This window comes from Zootermopsis nevadensis, unplaced genomic scaffold (genome assembly GCF_977971745.1).
Source record: "Zootermopsis nevadensis isolate Lab colony 2312 unplaced genomic scaffold, Znev_1.0 Znev_ptg000015l, whole genome shotgun sequence".
In the NCBI taxonomy this organism is placed as follows: domain Eukaryota; kingdom Metazoa; phylum Arthropoda; class Insecta; order Blattodea; family Termopsidae; genus Zootermopsis; species Zootermopsis nevadensis.
Genome location: NW_028259147.1, coordinates 4,984,009 through 5,006,720, shown reverse-complemented (window position 1 = coordinate 5,006,720; position 22,712 = coordinate 4,984,009). Strand labels below are relative to the sequence as shown.

The following is a 22,712-nucleotide window of genomic DNA, read 5'->3' as shown; positions in this document are numbered from 1 at the left end:
TACAACACCTCACCTTTACAAACATCAGTTGGTTAATGCTGCTTAAGGAAATGATCGCTGTTTGTTCTTAGAATCATAAGACGCCCAGAAACACAGTCTTCGGACAGAACTGCAGATTCTTAATGCTACAGCAAGAGAAAAATTCCAGTGTGTTTTAAACGGCCAAAGAAAGGCTTGAAACACATTCTACCTTCACTGGATACGGCCGAATAATTGTTATGAATCATCAACCTGAAAGATGAAATGATAATATTGTGACCATTTTGATCAGTTTATAGGATAGGATGAGAAATTCTACTAAATGTTTGCAGTAAGACAGATCCTGATTCTGCCCTTCAAGAAGAGTACCGACCGCTTCTTATTCGGGAAGTCCTGGGTTCAGAAATCTTTCGTCTTTCTCAGAATTCTTCCAGGAAGCCATTGGAAGAGTAACTTAAATTAGGCCATGACCGCTTTCTTTAATTAATCATTTTATTATTCGACGCTATATAGCCTTGAATAGTGACACGGTCGTTAAATAATTCATAAATAAATAATTAATTCAATAAAATGTTCCATTACAGCAGAAGATCATTATTACATGTGGCGCCAGCAGAGTGCGTGCAACCAACTATTAATACAATAGCTGGCGCTCAACAATGGGATTAAAGTTGTCTACAAGTTTCTGTTGCATTGTTGTCAACATGGAGGTGATTAAGATTTCAGGCGGTGTTTTCCAGTAAGCAAAAAGGTCCTTTTTGGGGAAATAAAAAGGACAAGGAAGTATGGTCGTTGAATTTTAAGAAGGAGGGGGTTGTCTTTTGTTAAGGAGATGTTGAGCTTGCTGTTTAGATAAAACACGAGGCTGGCGGGAAGTTGTGGGGAGTGGGACGGAACATCTCATCCGCACACACGTGTAGAGAAAGGCGAACAAAATGTCTCTTCAACGGAAGAGAGCCCCGAACAGAAACTGTTGCTTACGTCATCAGACAAGAGCTGGTTATCAAATCCGATGATTGCCTCATTTATCTATATCCTTTTTTGTTTCTTCTTTCTTCCCTGCCATTGGTTCGTACTTATCTTTCCATTTGCACAGACTTTGAACATTAAACAACGCAATTTTTACTTTTGGAATGGATTAACCATTTCAAACCAATTCTAACTGTACGTATGTACCAACTCCTTTAACATCCAGTAACTTTGCATTTTTTCCACAAAGCGTATTTATAGGTCCTGTATGATTCTCAGAAGAAGCAGATATTATTTCCTAAAACAGCATTAGCCAATCCATTTTTGTAATGGGACGCATAAATTAATTTTTAAATATTATTTAAATAAATTTTGTCTTCGATGGGTTAACGTCGAATATGATTTATTTTTCGTTTATATGACTGTTTAGAACAACAGAAAAAGAAGTACTGTGTTTCTCATGTGTAAATTCTATGTTTACAGAATAGAAAATTTGATGTACTGATGTGTTACCATACATTATTATATGTGCATTAAGAGAAAACTTTATTACATAACAAAATGGAATATGATTTTAGCCCTATATACGTTTCTCATCTTCATCTCTTTTATTTAATCACTTTAATATATTTCGTTCCGTAAATATTATAAATTATGTTTCTCCTCCTTCCTCTTAAGTACACAAGTATTACCCTCCTATCATCCTGTTCTCAGACATCCTCCATCTATATACCACTCCCTCAGGATGAGAGGCAAAATTCCACACATAAAAACAAAAACAAAAAAACTTGAAATTGTATTTTTGCAAATATTCCCTATAAAAATGGCAAACATAATTAAATGTAAATAATAAAATAATAAATAACATGCATATAAATATATACACAAAACAGTGCAATTTAGTAAGCGATTTTATGTGGAGTGATTTATTAATCTAGTTTAAATTTTAGTGCCACTACATTGAAGAGATTCAGAAAAAAATACTCATATAATGAACAATGCCTATTACAATTGTTGAATAACTAATCAACTATCGTCACAAATCTATACAGAATTTCCTTTTGGGTCATTCAACACATCAGAGATGTGAGTTTCTCCATATGACTGTTTTTCCTCTAAATGACGCATAAATATTTGAAAAACTTGAGGACTGGAAGAGGGCAGCTTCTTTGACACGAAGCTGCTAATCACTTTTGTCATTTCTTAACGATCACATTATCCACCTTAAATCAAAATTATTCATGGTCGGGTGTTGTAAATTCAGTTCATTACGGATTTAAGTCTGCTTAAGCTTACGAAACTTTAAATCGCTTTTCTCTGCTCTTAAAATTCTGATATTGGCGTTTCCTAATAACTGATGTAATTACAAGTACAAAATTATATTACTTTTGTAACAAATACTTACATGAAACTCATATTTCTTTCGGCGTGCAAAGTTAATACAAATAGTAGTACTACCACAGTAGCTTAGTACTCAAAGAGACTTGAGTTAAATTTGTCAAGTACTCAACAAACTAATCCAAAATGTCCATGTGTGCTTTCGTACTTATAATGCGACTTTTAATTACTGTTAAAGTCGTAAAATATTTCACTGTGAATTATTCACTGTATGTAATAGAGTATTCTCTTTTTACTGCCAGGGAATAAGGCCTGCCAGCCCGTTTATAAAATCACTAAGAATTATGAAATGTATATTTCATTGCAAGACTGCTGTGAACTAAAAGAAATTGACTTCGTCATTTACATTTATTTATAAATAATACGGAGTTAAGAGTTGGGTGTTCAAGAAACCAACAAAATCTCTCTCTGCAGAACATTAAATTGGAGACGCTTCTGATCAGGTTTGCCTTCCTTTCGTCCTTAAAGCCTATTATCCTAGTTACTTTGCTACTCAAGAATTTTTCCTATCATTAACACAAACATTACAAAAGTTATATGAAACTAACTCCATCGACAGTGTCCTCCGTGATAACTAAAAATTTTCAGGTAGACATAAAATTCCGTGACAAATATTAAACCAAAATTGTATTGCAGTGTTCATTAAAGTCCATCACTGAAACCTATCCTGATCTACTAAAATCCAACCCACAATTTCGAAACCTATTATTGTAAGATTAATTTTAAGAACGGTTTCATATCTAGACGTTTCCCCCTTTCTCAATATTTTCCGATCTAAATACTGTGTGCATTTCTTATATCCTGTAGTCAGATTTCGGTAGATATTTAGATAAAAAATTTCTTATTTCATTTCGTGAAACACGAAACAAACAGAGCAGCATAAAGTTTATTCAAATAATAAGATATATTCTCGATTTTTATAGAACCCAAAGTTTCTTTACAAATTTTAGCATCGAACCGGTGGAATTCTGTAAAATTTTCGCAGCACATTTTCGTTAGGATCTGTTCTAATAGTTACTTCCTAGCTCCGTCTGTTTTCACTATGCCCGTTTATAATATTTCGTGTTTACTGCTGTTTGAATCCCAACTGCGAGCCGCCTTATATCAGAATGGCTCGTCGCGTAAAGCAGATACTGCTCTCGTCACCGAACCTCACATTGTCCGAGCAAATTGGGTGTCACAGCGAAACACCACTCAGACACCGGACCACGAGAACTTCTTAACTACCTCACTCAACGGTTAGTGATGGAAATGATTATTATCGCCATCATTATAATGGTAATAATAATTTATGTTTTTAGAATAAAAATACATGTGGAAATTTCAGAAAGTAATATTTATGTCAGTGACATTTTAAAATAAAAGAAACGGTACCAAAAACACAGAACTAGTTTATATACACAACACGCCGAATATGAGCACAAAATAAATATCACACTCATATAAAAGTTGTGAATAATTCCTTGTTGCTCAAAACTTTCTTAAATTTAGAAATCATGTAATGTCAACCTACAAAAAAAGGATGACAAGTCACAAATAAATTATTTTTTGGTCGTGTAAGCTGGGTTGTAACTTCAAAATATTTGTCAATACACATCACATTTATAACAGAAAACAATTTCTAAAATTCTACCATATATGACGCTTCAAAGCAAAACGTTAGGCATCTTCCCCAGTTCTACTCTAAACTTATATGATAAATAACAATGTAATACTGAGACTATTGATTATTTAATTTCAACCTATTCGTTCAAGTCATTTGATTTATTTTATAAATCACGAAGTAAAATATGATATAAACTTTACACAGCTTTCGTATCGGTTCATCCATGATTCAAGCATTAACTGAAAATTATCAGGCCATTCTTGGCGTGTTCTGAATAGCACAGCAATATAGCATACTTGTCTACGAGAATGTCATAAGATGTCTACGAGCATACAGAAAGGTCATCACATACACAATTTGTGCATAGTGTAAACTTTTCGTACTCATAATTTCTCCCCCACCCCTTACTTTGCCTGTTCTGGACAGCTGCAGATTCAGACTTTGATGTCTGGATTCGTAAACATTTATTACAACGAAACAGAACATTTTATTTGCAAAAAGATAATATCGTGATGCTAATTTATGTCTTTTAAGGAATAAAGATGTAGAATAAATGTTTATAATCTATAGTAGCCGCAGCTGTGGGCATTGTCTAAATGTTAAAATGTATAAGTCTGCTGTCTCTTCTGCCAGAAGTAAAGATTAACATCCACTAGTGTTACTGGAAAATTTTTAGCTTGGTTCATAAGATACTAAATAAATACTAAATATATATAGGCCTATTTGACTTTGAAACACAGTTATATTTATGAAATTAAATTAAAATATAATTCAAATTTTATAGACTGTAACAAAATTATAATAATCATGTCAGAGGACAAACCAAAGTAAGTGTGTTTTAAACTAAAGTACGCTGTCAGTTCAGAAGTTATGTTTCTAGAACATATATCATACTTTAAACACTTAGGATAACAGTGTTATACAATATATGAAATCTGAGCTCCTCACGATGTTGGAAATGTTGACATTTATTCCTGGGTTCTGTGGCCACGTAGTATTGTAGGGTGTCACCAAACCTTCGGAGAAATGTAACGCCTCCATAATTATAAAAATGGAGGTGATAAATTACTTAATATATCATTATGCATTACTCCTTATAACAAGTTGTATAATTCTAATAAATTGTTCTTTATTTTGTAAGAAGTGTAAATGAATTTTGTCGACTATATTTAAAAGTCTAAGCGTAACAGTGTTGAGCCACCTTAACTTCACAAATTTGTCTCTGTATTTAACAATAAATTTAACATTTGTTTCAAAGCCCACCGCGGTAATTCCTAACAAATATTATATGATTCGGTCGACTTATTAAATGTAAGCGGCATTTCCTTTGAAGTTTGGATTCCAAAGTCAGATTCAGACAGGCTATATAACTTTTTCAGATAAAACAAAACAATTTAAAAATAGGCCAGACAGCGACACGTGTGTACTGGTGTTAGATTTTCATGCATTACTCGCTCCAGTGTTGAGCACTAAAATTTCCTTCTAACAGAGAAAATTGTGGACTTACAATCTGGGAGTCCACTTCTGTACTGATGGTGTGGCATCTGTGTGGATTTGGAGTGAAGACGCTGCTACTCGTGGCAGTGACTAATCTATTTTCTGCCTGTTGAAAGCAAGAAAGCTTACGTTACAGAGGAAATAGAAAATAAATTTACATTCTAATTCCTGCACCAACAGAAAACAAAACATTAATATTCTATCTTTACTGCACTGTCGTGCACAAACTGGAGTTTCTTCAAAAATATATAATCCTGGGGTCTCGGGTTCGATTCCCGGCTGTGCCCGAATTTATAACTTGTGTTGGGCAAGGCAGTGGTCTAGGCATCACGGAGTTTTCCTCCGGGGGCTTCCCCGGTATCTCCGTGGCATCCCAACAATTACTCCATTCACACACAGAAGAAGGCAATGGCAAACCACTTCTGGATCATCTGCCAAGAACGTATATGAACAGGTCCCAGTCCGAGAAAAGGATGGAAGGATCCTGTTCATATGGACCTGTCGTCAGACAGAACACTAATAATAAAAATTATATAAAATGCTTGTATTGCGAAAATGACTAATTTCTTAACAATTTAAATTCGAGTGGTAACTATAAGTACCAACTACTTTAACAATCAGTAACTGTCCATTTTGTATTTATGGGTGTCGTAAGATTCTCAGTGTAAACAAGAAATATTTCCTTAAACATTAATCAGTTGATCTTTGTAATGGTGAAATGTTGTGTTTTCTTTGCGGTAGGAACTAAATACTTATATATTATTTATACACGTTTCTTCTTCAAAGTGTTAATGAAGAATGTATGTGTGTTATTTTAAAAGAGTTATTTAATAACCTAAGCCATGATATTCATAACGAAATTTTACAAAGTTGCCTGTGTTTTAAAATTGGAAGTATTTGTAAAACTACCTTTCTGATATATGATACAGTAATTTGCAAATAAATTGTTCTTGAAATTATAAAATTATGCTCATATTACAATGTTATGGTACTAAGCCCTTCAATTGTGTCGTGTACATTAACTGACTCACTCATTAGGTAAGTCTATTGTGACCTGTTAATTCAAGGTTGCAGGAAAATGTCTCTATGTTTAAGTAGTCAGTGCACGACGTGACCACACAGTACCATCTAGTGCTGACGTTAAGAATTACTGGAACATTACATCCACTTCCCCCTCTTTCGCATCCATACTTCAGGACACGGAGCTTAAGCATAGAATTAACTTTAACTTATATCCTAGACGTCTACTTCCCAAAAGTGTGTATGCACATGGTACATTTTCAAATGCTTTCAGAGACTCTGTGGGTTTACACTTCCAGAATGTCATCAGAAGGGATTTCTACGAGGAACATCAGATCTAACGTTTATCGACAGTTTAGTGCCAGAGGTAGTGGATCAGTTGTGTATTACATCTACGTTTTACACTCTGCATTGGAAAGTATTGATTTTGCCAAGTACACAATGTTAATGCGTGTTGAGGATATTTTTATATTTCAGATCGATGCGTCACAGAGAACGTGCATAATTTTTATGTATTTTTACCTTCACATTATCAGTTGTGCGAATGTACAGATTCCATCAAACTAATGCTTCTCCCTTATTATCATATCTGCACTAATACACTGTTGTCATGTTAATGAGGGTGAACGAAGCCACGCCTATAACTGTAGTTTGAAGGGTCGGCCATTGCAATGTCCCTCCCCTTCAGAGTCCGCGGTTCGAAACCAAGCGAAGCTAGAGACCGCCCATATGTACACACAAAGCTAGCCCTTGTATTGATTCCAACGGACAATTCTGCAAAAGGGGACAGAAAGAATTCAAAACCACATATGGCAAACATGTAATTTCAAAATAAGAACTGAAAGAAATTGTTGTATTGTTGATTTGAATGGAAACTGCAGTGGGACCGACGGAAGCACCAATAATAGGATGACTGATTGATTTCTGGTCGTTGGAATGGAAAATCGCTTCAATAACTAGTTATGGGGCAGGAATAAAAAATGAACTACTCATAGCGTTAGTTGCCTGCGCGTATTAGTTTACTGGATAATTCATGGGAAATTGTGCCAGAATAGGCCTATATCATAATGCTATTAAGACTTTGATGAAGAAGTCTGTTGTTTCGAGAGCCTCAGAGGTGTCGGTTCTGAAATTACGTTGATGTGTTAAATCATGACACCTAACTCGATACATGGGTTGGAAGTTCTGTTTGCGACTGGTGCTGAAAACAGCCTACCCGTTCATCGAAAACGTTTTGTAGCCTGTATTAAAACATAACCCAGCTTGGACCCACTAAATATTTTCAAAACGTATATGGAAAACATAAAGTAACAATGTTTATGATGTTATCAAGTTTTTCTCCAGTCTTGGGATGTCTGACTTTGTGCATACTCGCCATGAAATCAGTTTCTAGTTAATTTCTGTACAGCCTATGTTTGAAACGTCTTGAAATCCCTATTTTAAAATAATTGCAGGAGCGGCAAATTTATTAATCATAAATTTAGCAACGGTCAATTCATTTATTGATACTTACGGACAGATAAATTCTTCAGTATATTAAATTTGGTTGTGGCAAATTAGGTCGAGATGTGCTGTCTACATGGTCTAGGCAAATTTTATGTGAGATTTCAGGTTTTCACGGCGGAGATTATTAATATAACTGTATTATTGGATATTTTGCCGTGTAGTATGGTAGATTTTTACCGACGTTTCAGAGATATTACTACCTCCATCATCTTGGTAACGAGAAAATTCTATATCTAATCGTACAGCACAGTACTTATTAATAGGGCTATGTTTATAAAGATATTTATTTTAATTACAGCTATATTTTGGTTATGATAATAAAATAAGTACCAGATAATACATGTTAACAGACAGACTTGCATAGCGAACTAACAGGACATTTCTAAGACGTCAATGTGATTATGGAGGCAGCAAGGATCTCGGAAACGTCGTTAAACGACCCTCAAACTACAAGGTGCAACATCGCAAATGACATCTACATAATCGGCGTCACTAGAATTTAAAATCTAACGAAGTTTCAAATGTTTCAGGGAAATTATGTTGTTCAGATAGAAAGAGGTGTAACAGCGTTAAACCTATGAATCCGTCTAAATAATGCCTATTAATTCAGCCTACATAATAAAAAGAAAATTATTTATCATTACAAGATAAACTGGTTAACACTGTTTAAGAAAATTATCGCTGTTTTGAGGAGGATCGTACTCAACCCACAAATTCAAAATTTAGACTGTCAGAAACTGTTGGTAAATATATATTCCACTGGGCTCAAAATGCATAATAAAATGTTATAAAGAGGAAATTTTCATAATAATACGTAACATCACGAGGAGAAATACTAAAGTCACATTTTACTGTTACAAAAAATACAGTTCTTGTACACTTGAAGTGCGTGAGAAGATATTTTAAAAAGATTTTAGTGTAGTTATACGTGTTTATTTTACTCCGGACAAGATTAAGTCAAACACAGAAATATTTTTCAATGATATAAAGTAGCATCCTGCTTTTTATATTAGTCACTAACGTTTTGTAGATTCCGTCAACACATGTCATATGTCTGTGTTGACGATTCTATAAAACTTTATTAACAGAAACTTTTACAGATGACTGTGTCATTAATTAAATTATTGTACAGGTATTACTATTACCACATTTGGAGCTCGTTAACCAACCATATTTCAAAGAAACATGTACATCAATTAGGACAGAATATTTGTAAGTCGATATTCTCTTTATTTTCGATATTAATGGCACCGTCAAGGAATGAACCCATCAATCTAATAATCATAGTAATGTAAAAAAACACAGAATAATCTGAACTCCAATACTGAAATTTGAAAGAAAAGTTTCAATATGACAATCAACTTAAGATATGAGTAGAGCAAAATACCGAAACGTCTTATGTATTAAATACACCTTTGAGAATGGGAAATATCTAACATGATTTCCGAGTAACATAACAACTATTACAAATCACTCAATAATAAGGGAGATTTTATTTAAAGGATTAAACAAAAGTAAAAGATTTACAAGGAATCACTGAAATTTTTAAGTAAATTTTCTTCAGGAGTTAAACCTCCAAGAATTCACAATTTAGTCCGAGTTAAAACACCAACTTCATAGTCCAATAGCCCTCAACATTCTTAGTGTTATTCTTCTTTTTCAGGGAATGGGTTTCAAACCTGAACCCAACACCAGTCGAAAGCTTGCGAGGTCCAGCAATGAGATTTCTTCCACGTTAAAACTAATTAAAAATATAATGGGTCTTCCAGCACTATGTCTACATACTTTGTTTACTTCTGTCTCTGTCAAGTTGGTTAGTTTTTTACAGTGTATTATCATTCTCCATTCAAACAAGGACGTACGAAACATATGCCAATATGCTAATATTGCACACATTTCTCGTATCTGGAAATAAATTCCTCAAGAACGTACGTGCGTGTACCTAAAGGCTTTAAACAATAATTATAATTATTGTTTGAAACCTTGAGGTCTGCTTTTATGAAGAATCAGGCCCCAGCAAAGTCCATACGTTCGCAGAACAACGTTGACTGTACACACACAGATGCCTCATGGAAATTCTAAATAAAATTCAATGCTACAACGTTCTAAGACAATGCTTTCCTTAGACCGCGAATGGTTTATATTCTTCGTATTATCTCATATTTAATGCTACATAAATTTTACAGTTGATTTAGAAGCATTTATAATAAAATGAATATAAAGTAGTCTGCAATATTTATAGCTGTAAACTTAATAGCACTGAGCAACAACAGGGTTTCGTGAAGATATAAAGGGAAGGTTTAGATATGAATCAAGAAGAAGTCTGGATAATATTTTCATAAGCACAGAATCGCTGGTTTAGAGGAAATACGAGTTCTTCCCTATTTCCTTACTCTCTTGAGATAAACCAGAACATACCAACAGCATGCGCTAATAATCCACTTACCTCCTAATCTACTGAAAACCCTGCAGATGTGATATAGACCTACACTCAAAAAGATTGAACTTTATTCACCGAGATATAAAACTGGACAGCGCATCTGGTATACGTGGAAATCTATAAAGATGACTGTCTTCTTGCAAATTGCACTTTGTAGTTTAGCAGAAGTTTACGATAGTTTCGGGGTAACTTACTGTCTCCGTCATCAGGGCGTGAACTTCTTCCAGACTACAAGGTGCAACAACCCAGAAGTCAGCCATCTTATTACTTGTCATTGTAAAACCCTGAAATCTCATGAATTGCAGTGTTATATCCTCGCAGGTAGGGATCAAATGTTTAGGCGGGTTTGCAGCACTGTTAAAATCGTTCTTTCATTCCAAATATGGCGCCTTTTGAGGACATTATGACGACTTGCCGTCGCGACGATTGGCGTCTGATCTCCATCTTCTTGTCTGATAAAATTACTGTGTTCATTTGTGCCAAACACAAAAATTAAATTCGTCTGACAATATTTAGTGTCAAACTAAATAAGAAATTTTTATCGAAAATTTTCAGCGATTTCGAAGATAAAACGTATCCCGTTCATGACATGTACTTTTCTAAAATAACGAGAAGGAATCTCCTGCCTGTATAAGAGACATTCGTTTCAGATACTTGGACCCTTTCTAGATTAACGTTATAACAATTCGTCCCACGTAGTATCATGTAGAATTATTGATAGCTTCACATCTGACAGTGATTGGATAAAGCTTTCAAAGCTGGAATAAATTCTGCAAAGTTTTCGGGAAGTCTTTGTGCGTATTTCTCAAGTTCCTACTAATTTAACCCATAGAGACCTCAACTTCAAATTGTATAAGACGGGATACACGCAGTTCCTAAGTTTGAAGGATGATTCTTATTTAGGCATCGAATAAAGTTTGTTCTAGCATCTCATCAATGTAGAATTAGCCTCTGCCTTTCGGAGTAAAGCGTTAAAGTACTCTTCCTGTCTTCATCTTATTTCCAACAAATCTCTCAACTCTATCTCTTTTCTCTCGTTTCTCAGTCCCATCCTTCTACAGAACACTTCTACCAATCCAAGAAGAAAAACTTCCCATCTTCACGATGCCTTTAATGGAAAGTGTCCGTGCACTCTGGATGCATTCGTCAAGTCGCGCTGAACACGTTCCTCCTTCAGAAATCCAAAGATTTCCATCACCTCGTTCAAATCCAACATTTCTATCCACAGCATCGTGGTTAGTCCCTCCCCGCAATTTCTACCAGCCACCCACTCACTTAAAAAGCCCTCCCTCTACATCTGGAAACCACTTTGAACCATTACGCCACTCAGAACGTAACTACGTTTCTTCAGAGGGTATGAAAACATCTCACTTGTTACGTCTCAATTAAAAAAAATCAGACTAGGATATGGAAGTAGCAGGGCCGACACAAAGTTTTCCTTGTGCACTGTTCTCTCACTGATCAAGCGACAGAAATGCTGATTACAGACAGTTTAATTATTTATAAGTATATTTTATTTTTCTATCTTCACTAAGAAAATCTACAGGCTTAAATATAGAACACGTGACTTTATTACCAATTGTTTTGCATAGAAGTGAAACATTACTTCTCGTTCAAATTAGAAAGCAGATTGAACATGGAATTGGCTGTTACACCTTGTAGTCTGGCAGAATTTGACCGACGTTACTGTCATTATCATCAGGGCGATTGTACTGATGATGGATGTGGCAAATACCTCTGAAACGTCGGCCAACTTCCATCAGACTACACGGCGCAACAACCCAGAAGACAACCATCTTCATACTCACCGCTGTGAGAAGCCGAGACTGAGGAATTCTAAAGAGAACGCACCAATCAACGAAATATCAAATAATAAGGAGAACTGAAATAATTGCGCAGTAAGGTTAGTTACAACTTATTTTCTTTATTTAATAATTCTAGGATAATAAAAATAAATAAGGACGATTTGAGTGAGACATATTGAGAGAGAAAAGTAGAAAAGTTGTAGTCAACAAGAATCCTGTGTTCAGCAGAGACACAATCTTCTGTATAAATAAAGACAGCTTAAAACTTTCTTCCTATACGTTTAAAAGATATATTTGTTTTGAAAATTCCAAAACGAGAGAGACCAGTTTGGAGACGTAGGTGCAAATGAAAAATTAAATTTTGTCGAAGTGGAACAAGACGATAAGATGCTAAGTGTATTAATCGATTATGAACTTCTCGGAATATCTTAATGTGTGTTCGGGATATGTAAATGTCTTAATACACAGAAGAGATTAGAGCAATGGTAAGGCTAGGGACTTTTATGTAGAATGTTCAAAACTTTGTTCCAATATCGACCAGATTAACTTTTAGAACTCAGTGGTACCTACATGTACCACAATCAGTAATTCTTCGTTTTGCCTACTGAGTTTATTTGTTAGTTTCACAAGTTTCTCCTAATTACATTAATTATTTTTCTAAACATAATTAACCAATTAAGCTCTGTAATGGTGAAGTACCGTGTTTCCTTTGAGGTAAGAGCTGAATTTTTATATATTATTTAGAAGACTTTCGGCTTCAAACGGTTAACGGCTATCCTGACTTACATTCTTGACACTTTTTGTCAGTAACTTTACGTAAATAACGAATTCTTACTTTGAATTAGGTCACGAATATCTTGTTCAAAATTCACTGTTTCACTAACATTCAACACTGTGTAAACTCTCTTGTTTATACCAACTAATTAACTAAATGGCTCACTGAACCAGAAGGTTCATCACCGAATTAACCAAAGCCCTCCACCGGACCCTGCCCTGGGCCAACAAAATCCAGTCACCTTTAACTCTCTTGTTCCTACAGCGTTGTTAAATGTTCTCATATTCAGACAATCTCATGAAAATGTGAGTAAAAAATGAACCACCAAATGATACAAATGTAGCATGAAGTAAGTAGTCTATATTATTATTAAGGTTAGTAATACCGTCTACGTATTACTTCAAGCATTCTACGTCGAAACACGAAACGGCATTTATGACAGTAGTTTGACAGCATTAATGAAAGGAGTAAAATAAATCAAGTCTTTCCTTACACGAGAAGAAATTCCTGAAACTAGAAGCAGCATTGCCCTTCGCTTTGCCGCGATCCTCGGGGTCTGGCTTACGTTCCTGTAAGACTAGAGAGTGGGAATAAAACAGACAGCACAATAAAATGGCGAGGAAAGGAATTAAATTAAATAAACCATTCCCTCACCTTACACATTTCTATCGTTAAATTCTCTTAAATTAGACAAAAGTGAACATACATTTGCTGAAGTCCTCGTATAACTTCTGTGGTCTACGCTATTTACATAGACATAGGAAAGTGTAAAAATATGTCCGTTCTTTGTACACAACCCATAATAAAAGTTAAAAAATGTGTTGCAACACACCGCCGTTTTCTGAATTATCTTAGACTCATTTTCGCCAGGAAATAAAATTTCAGAAATTGATACATATTTCATATGCGTACATGTGATATCGTAACTAACAACGTTTTAAAGTAACTGGCCAATTTTAATAATGATATGTGGAATATATATGTAATTATATATTATTATTATTATATATCATTCAAGAGCAATATTTCTTGAATCTCTACCAACACCCATTCAACACTGTAGGAATGTGAACTTCTGAAGTGAGAGCAGCAATCACAATTTAATGAAAAACCTGATAAAAGATCTACTAAAGTGCAAATTGACTTATCATTATCTAAAAATAAAATAAATATAAACCGTGTTCGTAATAAATATTTATTGAAGGCGAAAATAAATTAAGTAGCCTATGTATATAATATTTACAGAGAAAATAAGTTATAAATTAATACTTTCTATAATAATATAAACATGGTGATAAAAATCTACAATTGTATTCCAGAAATGGGAGTACCAGATTCGAATCTCGACCGCGAATCCGTAATCCTGATTACAGTTTCCTCTGTCTAAATTATAAGTACAAGAATTTAAAACAAGGCATGACAGTATACCCGTCTCATTCGTAATCCTGTTCATGATAATTTTTCCCGATTACCACCTCATCTCATCTCATCTCATCTCATCTCTCTTCAACTCGTTTTATGACACCTGAAATTTTGCAATCTTAAATTAAGCCTGTTCAATGTGTGTCAAACTGTTAAAATTCCATTTTAATATTATTTTGAAATAAGTTCTCCAAATTATTCTTATCATTTACTGAAATCTTTCGACTAAAATTTCGCGTATGCTTGTTTACGCAATGTGTATTAAATGTTTTACGTCATATTCTTGACTGTGAACCGCAACTGAAGCTAATCCATTTCAGTTTCAGAGACAGGCCCGTCACACTGAAGGAATCCATCTTAGGGGGTAGACAAAATTGTATCCCCTCCCTTCACATATCAACCCTGGAATAGGCTAGAAAATAACAAAATTGTGAGTGAGTTTGGGGAGACAGGGTTGAGATTTTCCAGGAGGCAGCAACAAACTTTATGTTGTAAGGAGCCATATTTCAATGTCTAGTCTTCCTTTTCGTCTGTTCGTCTTCTTCGGTCTTCTTCCTTCCCCTTCCTTCTCTCTACTGTCTACGTTAATTCCTCAGACTCCGACTTTGGTACAGAGATTTTAACGTCTACTTTCAAGTAAACATATTTCCTTCATTACATTACTGACAAGCATATAAGTGACGGAAGAAAAACCGATCAAGTGTCCAACTAGTAATTTAAAATTACTTAGACGTAATAAAATTTGGGTGTATAAAGGTTGACTAATTGTTTTAATTGTTTGTGTACAGTTAAATTAAATATGCGCGTAACGTGTAACTACAGATATTTTAGCCCTTTTAAAAATTATGCGTATGTAACGCACATACATATTAAACAATTTGCCTTTTAGGAAACGTTTATGTAGAAGAAAGTGTAATATTGACATCTATTTCGAAAACAATGGGCATAACATATAAATTGTGTATCAAATCTAAAACTTCTTGACGATGGTAAAGAGTAAATTGAATAAAAATTTTCTTGGATATTATCCATCGTCTAGTAAATATAAAACGTAAAACGACGTTTCGGAGATGGGACTCTATCTCTGTCTTCAGGTTCCTACACAGTTGGGCTCACTAGATAGAGCTAATCCTTATCTCCGGAGAGATAGAGTCCCATCTCCGAAACGTCGTTTTACGTTTTATATTTACTAGACGATGGATAATATCCAAGAAAATTTTTATTCATATAAATTGTGATTGGTTCAAGATATACAAAACATTGTGTCAAGACCGTGATACTTCGGTGATGAATTACTTTAGTGGGTAATAATGATAAGTCTCTGTGCCCTAGAGATAAAGCAGTTGCTGAATCTCTGATCCATCATTTACTTTCCTACAAGACCACTGCAAATCAGAGCTCAGTGGAGTGGCTTCGCTTCGGAAGAGACCTGGTTTCAACTCCTGCCCTTTTTGTACAACAGAAAGTGGTGATGGTGTGCAAACAGTAACACAAAGACCTTAGGTTCTAACCCGTTTCAAGCCCTTCTTTTGCGCGCTGTCTTTGAAATTAGTTTTAAATTCAATATTTCATGAACTTGCTTGCAAGTACAGATGGTATCTAGATAAAGGACATCGAAAGGAAAGCTACGTGTTCGCACATGAAGGAATTCGTGATGATACTGATAACTGTTAGACACGAGTTGAAAGGACACTTTAGTTAGAAAGTCTACATTCTACCGCAGGACTTCCTTGCATCGATTTCAATACTGAAATATATTTTAATGATGTATTTATGAAATAATTCGAGTTTCTTAATAATAAGCCTTATTATAATAACAATTCAATTCAATTCTTTATTTCAAAGGAGAATATATATACAAATTAATACAAACTGAATGTAATTATTATATAGATTGTTGACACATTTATTATATAATGTGATTGAGAAAAACAAATTTTGTTTCAAAGACATCGAGTTCTCTACAGACAACATTAGTAGCTGTTACGCATCTAGAAGAACGATGAAAATTTAATTCTTCATTTTTATGATGATGATGAAATAATAATAATACACACTTAAGCCTGTTCTTGAAAACAAACAGACTTACACTTCAACTGATCCATTAGTGGACGTAAATTCTTTGCTCAGAAGAACTATTGTGTCACGCAAGACAGAAAGAATGGTACACCGATTTAACTCAGATATAAATGTAGTTGCTTAGCAACGTGTTCAAAATAAAAGATCACAGGAATCAGAAGTTATAACGGTATTAATATTTTGACAGACATAGTTTATTGTGGAAGGTATACATATGTGACAAAACTACGATTTAGAGATTGGCTTTATCCCCAGTTTTCAGGTAACTGATAGTCATTTTATGTTAATATTACTGGGGACGTCCAGTACTAGTACAGTATTCGGATGTTTCTGGGCTCGATTGTAGCCGTCGCCACTACAATTAAAAATAATAAAGTTATATAAAATCAATTACTATAATTATAACCAATAACTTGAAGTAAATATAACATTCAATATGGTATGCATATAAAATAACCTATACCAGAGACAATGTGTAATATCTAATATAATTAAGATGAATCAACCTTTAGCCACAAACCTTCATAGAATTATTAGCAATTATAAGATTCTTACAGTTACTGTAGAATTTGGAAGAAGTCAAGGTTCAAACAGTACCGATTACTGTATGCACACCATGAAACTACATAAATATTGCAGATTAATGTCTTGTTACGTAAAACTGCAATACGACAGTCAGTTATTAGGCCTACAGATATTACACCCGTTATGTGTACGAATATTTTAAGATAATATGTCTATTCGTAATTTAGTATGGTTCAGTTCACTTATAATAACAAAAGCATTTCGGTAGCCAAATAGGTTTGATCCCTTAAAACTGCATCCAGAGTTCGAAGCCAGTTTGAGGCATGGATCTTTGTCCGCATTATTCTGTGATATCCCGTGGCAGATGAGACCTTGAGACACCCAATAAATATTACCGATTAAGTAAATAATGATTTATAAAACCTTCACAATACGGGAAAGCAATGTTTAGATTGGCCAGGAAAAAAATTAACACTGGAATATTAAAGTTCACTTATCTTTTCAGTGCAGAGGTGTTTGAAAATCCGTTATAGTGTCGGCACTGTCGAATTTTTGGCTCGTGAATTCAAAGTATCGCATATTTAGCATTCTTCTAGCAGCTTCGTAAAGCTCGAAGTACTGTCTTTTGTTTTAAACTCTGTGAAGTGTTAGAAAACTACGCACAGGCTACGAGCCTGTTGATTATGAACTTTCACACTTTCAAAATTTGATACAAAATTAAGGAAAGGATGTGTACAGTCCGACTGAGAAGTAAATGTACATATATTGAAGCCAAAATAATACATTTTAAAACATATACTTTAAGATATAATGTGTAAAATGCAATTTCGTTAACTACCTTGCATCTCAATCGAAGATAATATTTCTGTGGCAAGAAACAAAGCTGTTCATTATTATGCAACTTCGTATTTTGTTTATTAGATACACGTCAACGTTCTCGCAGGCTAGATGACCGATGGTTTTTGTCGGGATATAACAACATGATTAATATTATTTAAGTATGTTTTATCGAATGTACATCAACAGGATCAATTGGTTAATGTTGTTAAAGGAAATAATCGCTCTTTATTTTGAAAATTATAAGACATATGAATGAGCTGTTAAATGTTAACAGCAGGTGGTATACATAGTAACCACTGGGCTTTGAAGAGTGAAAAGTGTGGAGTGTTGTCAGAAAGAAAGATAGAGAGACAGTAGCCAGTGGGACCTAACATGATCAATCTAAGAATAACTGTAATATAAGTTCATATAAATATCACCAGCTTGTGTGTCGATGTATAAAGTATGATCAAAATAACTTTTATTTGGAACTTTGACTCTAGGCCTTCATCGCAAATAACATTAGGAACTATTATTAGAATTTTAGTCCCACTCTTTAATACAATGTGAAATTTGAGATATTTACGGCCCTGAAGATGGAGATTGTATGTTTCTCCGAAACATTGGCGTCTACCTACTGCTCTACAAGGTGTCGCAACTAAGGACAACATCGACATCATCGTCATTATCATCATCACTGCATAATTTTCTTTACAACATGTTCGAAGGACCGAATATTCTAGTATACAAATACCTTCAACCTGTGTTCTTCCGTTTAAAACACAATTAAGACTACGTGTCAGTACACAAGAAACTGAAATTTAAACCTTGTTATGCCATTATTTTTCAATAACATAATTACTTTTGTGGTATAAAATCCGCCAATCATCGGTTCAGCAATCATTTAAGCACGTGCTAGTATTTCGCTATGAATTAATATTACTTTTTCTTCTTCCAAAATTAGCTTGTGTCCTTTATGCGTTTAAAAGAGCAAATCAAGCAAGAAGAGGAAAGTTGGAAGAGAAAGGAAGAAGAGGATTGGGGGAGGTTTTGCAAAGAGTCTGTGATGGATTGTCTGGTTGGCTGGAAGAAAGCCTGCTTCAAGATATATCGCCTGGAACTGCCGCCAGGGGATGTTACGATAGCTTAGTTCGGTATCTCAGTATCTGTCTACTTTCACGTAAGTTTGTATCACGAGAATCTTGCAAGAAGAACTGCCCAAGTCGCTCCAAGACGAAGTACAGTCTCTTTACATAATTCGCCCTTCTTTCATATTAACTAAGCAACACACGAAGCATTACGCCTACCTGACTAATTGCTTAATGATTTCTCCTACTAGGTGGACCTATGTCAGTCTTCAATATACATCATATTCATACTATTTTTGTGACAAACTTTTAGGGATGAACATTAACGGGTCACTAGGTTTTCTCAGGGATCACTCGGCTTGCGAGGGTGTCCCGATCATGAGGATACAACTCGCAGTGTTTCAACTTTAGTCGTCAATTTTAAATACTTTGGTCGGACCTCAAAGAGAATACTAAATAAAGTAATTCATATTTCCATTATAAGCGTAGTACTGCGTTTATAGGCAGCCGAACATGTAACTACAGAAGATGAAATTGCCTGGAAAACTATTGTTTAAGCACGACAATTCTGTAGCCAACATTCTTTCATTAAAAGAGCGAAGAGAGACAATCAGACTGGAAATTATTTTATGGCTAGTGTTTGTGTTAAGTTTTGAACCTTCAGGTCCTAATACCAGCAAAATGTTAATACTTTAGTCATGCAGTGGATCTGATACCCAATGAGTTACATCTGTTGCTCACAACTGCAAACATATTAAACAAATCAAAACTTGAGAACTAACTCACAACTCAAATTTTAGGAGAGTAATTTTTCTACACCAGTAGTTGAGTCTAATATTTATCTCGCCGGAAAATTATTAACGAAAATATTGTGTATTCTGATAAGGTGAGTGTTGGTATGGATGTAGAAGACGCTTAGCATCCTGCACTTGACATCCCAGCTAATTAGAAAAGTTTAAACTATAAGCCTGTAATCTGTACCCTGCCGAACGGGGAAGAATATGAGTCCGTGGTCTTAGATCACTGTAACACAGGGCTCTCTTGTTCGAAGCCCGGTCGGATCATGGACGTATGTCCGCGTTATTTCATGATGACTTTGGGTAGGTAGAGGCTTTTCGATGGATCCACATCTCATACATGTGATCCAACTACATTTTTAATATACTTAATGTAATATTAGGCCAACCTACACACTGATTAAAGTTATTTGACTAAGAAGGAAAATAGAAAACCAAATTTGCAATTCCCTATAGATATGTGGATATGGATTGGATTTAGTCGGGCAAATACACAGTTAAGTTTCAAGCCTTTAGTTTTGAGATGAGAAAACTTTGTTCTTAAAATTCCAGGGTTTAGTGAATTGCATTACCTAACTAGGCCTACACAGACAGGGTATATATTTAAGGCTAGTAAGTTGTGAGTAATTTTTGTTGATATAATAAGTTTCATAATCTTTCTTTCTGCTTATTTTATAAAGACGACTCACTTCATACGTTCATCGTTCTAGTAAATAACCGTCGGTAAATCCAATCCTTCCTGATTCATCCAAAAACTGGAATCGGCTAAAGCCAATGGTGAATTTCCATGGAAATGGTGAAGAAATTCTGAGTTTCAGGAAAACAGGAGATTTATTGATCAGCTGAAGAACTATCAACTTTGCGAAGAGAACCATTTACCATATACCCCAAGTAGTTCACTAGTTGCTTATATTCATAATTATTTTTTTAGTTTTGTAGCTAGATTCTTATTAAATTTGTAATTGGTTAACTCAGTCAAATAAACAGAAAATATGACAGTTATGTATGTGGATAAATATGTCATTCAGTTAATCAATTTATTAGTTACTCGGTTAATTCAGAGGACATAATTCGTTACCAATAAAACTTCGAATATATGAGTTAATTAATAACTTACATCACAGCTTTACAATAATTTATACTAAATGACTACTAGCACAGTCGTTCGTGAATAATTTACCGTCGTATAAAGTAATGTAAATGTCTTGGGATCAGATAACGTCATAATGTTTATATTATTAAAATACAAATCCAACTGTCATGTTTCTAAGCGTTCTAAAGATTTCATAAATGGTGACTATAGACCTATTGCCTCGTAGCCGCATGACGTGAACTTATTGTAGCGTTTACCAGCAGCAACTTAAATTTTCAGGTCCCTGAGTGTGGCCTCCGTCGGCGAATTACAGCACGATAAAGTCTTGTTCAACAGTCAGAACAATCATGCTCCTTGGCATTAAAAATGGGTGGCATAGTAAATTTGTGCAACAGCGCCTGAAACTGAATTTCCAAAAAGGACTGCGCTATTGCAAGGAATCTATCAACTGTAGCAATGTAAGGGGGAAGGAGGTATGACGTATTGGGTAAATTATGGTATTACGTGAGTTGATTTAAAAATTGATAGTTTAGGGTAACATAACTTTTAATTTTTTTGGTGATAAGCATTTTATCAAAATTGTAACTTCTTTGTATTATCATACACGTAACAAATACATTTGTTTTGACAGTAAACAAAAGATATATAAGTTTATATTTATATAATTCCCTGTGATTTGCAAAACGCTCCTATAAAGTAATATCTCTGCTAACTGTCACAAATCAGACGGTACAGCCATACTTTCATATTGACCAAGACAGCGTCTGGAGAATTCATTGTGATCTCTTCCTGCTACATAAACCGTGAGTGGATAAAGTAACTAGAAAAGGCCGAACGACCGGGATTCTATTCCAGACAGGAGCGAACGTTTGTATTTTCCCCACCAGGTTTAAAAGTTTACAAAAACTCCTATACAAATTATATCAGAGACTTTTTCTTCGGAATGGAGAAGTCCGAACGTCAAACTAATGACTCACCACCACGTGATGGTGTGGTTAAAGATGCGTGGAGCTTCACCTCACAAAAATATGCGCCTTCATGGCTTGACGTTGTGCACAGAACCAAGTCTTGCTTCACATACCATGCAAGAGATTATGGCTGCAAGTGAATTTACAGCAAAAAGAATTTTAAAATGAGACGAAGAAGAACAAGGAGAAGAATAATGAGAAAGGAAAGAGGAAGATGAAACGGAGAAGAAGGTGGTGGAGGATTAAATGATAAGGAGAAGAATGAGAAATAAGAGGTGGAAAGGAATAAATTCTACGGAGTCAACAAGAAGTCGGCTCTTCGTGCCACAGACGATCAAAGGAATGCAGCTGACAGTCTTTGTGATTCCCCCGGCTGGCAAAATCTCTGTCTCGTGCCAAAGCGAATAAAAGTGTATTAGGGATCAGCTTTCTTTTCTCACAACAGAAGGAAAACTAATTGAATGCACCCTCTCTGACAACCTGTTAGAGGGCCGAAGGAATGCCAACACGCGCCCTGCGTTCAGGATCCCTACAAGAGCGCAGGGAATGGGGGACCTTTCACAACATTTGGAAGGACCCTCCTTTTCAAACACACCTTGCTCTTTATGGTGCATTCACTCCTTTCATCTGCAGACGAATACTCATCCGATATATTTCTCTTTTTATCTCCGAGAATATAAAGGACCATAATAAATTTGACGCTTGTTCCATGAAGAGTTTTACAAAGTGGAAGACTGGATGACGTCTAAGTGATGAAATGAAAGATCTTATTCAAAAATATCACACATCTCTAGAGCGTGACGCTGAACTAAATACGATTTTAAAGTGTTTCCTACCTGTGACAACAGACAACGCATCTCCACCACAAATATGAAGGCAAATAGTATTTATACTGAAAAACAAACAGAATAATACATAAGATGGCT

General features: G+C 34.9%; 1 protein-coding gene across 7 annotated transcripts in view; it reads right to left on the bottom strand.

The window, feature by feature from the left end:
- The window catches only part of dati (zinc finger protein datilografo), a 592,807-nt gene that overhangs the window by 323,868 nt on the left and 246,227 nt on the right, over nucleotides 1-22,712 (bottom strand). For all 7 annotated transcript variants that reach the window (XM_087349115.1, XM_087349116.1, XM_087349117.1 and 4 more), the window contains one exon: nucleotides 5,460-5,555. The gene's annotated coding sequence lies outside the window, so the exon portion shown is untranslated. The remainder of the gene's footprint in view (nucleotides 1-5,459; nucleotides 5,556-22,712) is intronic.